The sequence below is a fragment of the Pelobates fuscus genome, chromosome 1, assembly GCF_036172605.1.
Source record: "Pelobates fuscus isolate aPelFus1 chromosome 1, aPelFus1.pri, whole genome shotgun sequence".
NCBI classification, from domain to species: Eukaryota; Metazoa; Chordata; class Amphibia; order Anura; family Pelobatidae; genus Pelobates; species Pelobates fuscus.
In genome coordinates, this window is record NC_086317.1 from 293,642,613 (window position 1) to 293,645,557 (window position 2,945).

The window sequence follows — 2,945 nt, forward strand, 5'->3', positions numbered from 1 at the left end:
ACATCCGCAGACTCTTAGCAACCATCTTACCGCCGGCAGCTAACCGAAAATTCGGGCTGGACGGCGTATACAGACTCCCGGCTTCCTCCAGGATACCTAACATGCCCACCAGAGATGTTATACTGCGATGCGCCTCCACCCACGATAAAGCACAGCTCCTGGCGGCAACCAAGGGTAAAACCCCTCTAACCTTTGAGCAGACCCAGCTGTCTTTTTACCAGGACCTCACCAGGGCCACGTTGCAATGGCGCAAGACACTGTCACACTTCACAAGCCATCTGCGCACCCTGGGAGTGCCGTACCGATGGGGACCACGGAGATCCCTTATAATCTCCCACAACGATCTCACTCACACGGTAACATCGGGCGAGGAGGCACCAGCACTCCTGAAGAAACTTGGCCTACCAGACCTACCTGCCATCCTATCACCAGTGTCACAGCATGAGATGGGAGACCCAGCCACCAGCGTACCGTTCATCCCACGAGACAGGACACCACCGAGCCCCCACACTTGACAACAACTGCCGGAGCGCTCGCAAGGACCTACGTTACTAGGCCGACATTGTGCGGCACAGGGTACTTCTCAACCCTCCCACACACTGCTCTAACCAGCAACAAGGCCGATGGACGATGGGACTAAAAGTTTGATATTTCTTTCCTGTTGCTCTTTCCTTTAACTCTAGTTTAAAATTTATGTCTGTAACTCCAGCCCTGAAAGGTACAGGATGAGACCAGGCTCTGGGCCAGCGAAATGCACCGACACACTGCTGCTCCCCCCCCCCGCCGCCCCCTTGGTTAGGGGTAATACACCATCAATACCGCCTCTCACTAAATTGGTTTTCACTACCTGATCAAAACATTATACCCTGTACGTAACATACCACAACCACTAATCCCCTTGCACTCACGCTACTAACTTGAGCCTACATATCGACACGTAGGGAACCTAACATTAAAACTCATAAGGCTCGTTACATTGTATGCGTGACCCCGCATGAGACCAGCCTCACATCTCACTCAACCATGTCTGCTATAACAGTTAAGCTGGTCTACTCTCTGTTTCAGACCTACTCTCTGTTTCCTTTCTTTCCTATATGGTTATCGGAAAGCTTCAGCCTGATTATAGTTATAGTTCAATGCAATGCTAATGAATACTGTTATTGCCTAATTGCCTCACTGAAATGTTAGCATACACGCTACTAATCTACACTTACTGGAAGTTAACATTATGACCCTCCACACTGGATGTAGACGATCCACTGACATACCTACCATTTTACCTTTTTGCTCAGCCTGAAAGTGTTAACTTAATTGCATGCATGTTTAGAATATACAAAAATTTGTTGTTTCATGTTTGACATAAAAAAAAAAAATGTGCAGTATCAGCATGCCACTCATCGCTATGTCTTGTATATGCCTGCAGGAGCTGTTGTGGCCCGGCAAGTTTAATTGTACCATATATGCACATACAAAAATAAAGAATTAAAAAAAAAAATAAAAAAAAAAAAAAAAACACAGTAAAGGAGGAGACCATATTTAAAAGAAGAAAAACTACCACAACAAGAGGACATAGTCTTAAATTAGAGGAGCAAAGGTTTAAAAATAATATCAGAAAGTATTACTTTACTAAGAGGGTAGTGAATGCATGGAATAGCCTTCCTTCTGAAGTGGTAGAGGTTCAGGGCCGGACTGGCCCACCGGGATACCGGGAAATTTCCCGGTGGGCTGTCGGCACCTGGGGCCGGGCAGGCAGCTGGCTCTTCTGGCGGCCGCAGAGGGAGCTCTTTTGGCAGCCGCAGGGGGAGCTGGCTGTTCTGTCTCTGCTCCCCCGCCCCAGTGCGCTAGAAAGAGACCGGGGCCGGAATATGACATCATATTCCGGCCCTGGTCTCATTAAGCTGCGCGCTGGGGCGGCGGAGCAGAGACAGAACAGCCAGCTCCCCCTGCGGCCACCAAAAGAGCTCCCTCTGCGGCCACCAGAAGAGCCAGCTCCCCCATCCGGCCACCATCAGACTGAGCTCCCCATGCGGCCGCCAGCACACAGGTAGTAATTATGTGTGTCAGTGTGAGTGTATGTGTCTGTCTGTGTCATTGTGTATGTGTGTGTCTCTGTCTGTCATGGTGTGTCTGTCTGTGTCATGGTGTGTGTGTCTCTGTGTCATGGTGTGTGTGTGTCTGTCTGTGTAATCGTGTGTGTGTGTCTCTGTGTCATGGTGTGTGTGTGTCTCTGTCTGTCATGGTGTGTCTGTCTGTGTCATGGTGTGTGTGTGTGTGTATCTGTGTCATTGTGTGTCTGTGTCATTGTGTGTGTCTGTCTGTGTCATGGTGTGTGTGTGTGTCTCTGTCTGTCATGGTGTGTGTGTCTGTGTCAAGCACTGTGTCTGTTTCATTGTGTGTGTGTGTGTGTGTGTGTCTGTCATGTAATGTGTGTCTGCCTGTGTCACAGTCTGTCTGTGTCATGGTGTGTATGTGTTTGTCATGGTGTGTGTGTGTCTGTCTGTGTCATGTAACTTGTGTCTGTCTGTGCCATGTAATGTGTGTCTGTCTGTGTCACAGTGTGTGTGTGTGTGTCTGTGTGTCATGGTGTGTGTGTGTGTCTGTCTGTGTCATGTAATGTGTGTCTGTGTCACAGTGTGTGTGTGTGTTTGTGTCACGGTCTGTCTGTGTTATGGTGTGTGTGTGTGTCAAGGTCTGTGTGTGTGTCTTTTTTAAGGTGTGTCTCTGTCATGGTGTGTGTGTCTGTCTGTGTCATGGTGTGTCTGTGTTTCTGTCTGTGTCACGGTGTGTGTGTATTTTTGTCTGTGTCACGGTGTGTGTGTGTGTCTGTGTCACGATCTGTCTGTCATGGTATGTGTGTGTATGTGTGTTTTTACTCACCTTCCCCCCCCCCCCGCCCCCCTCCCACGTCGTGCTGGTCTCCCCTCGACTGGCCCTGCCTCTATGGC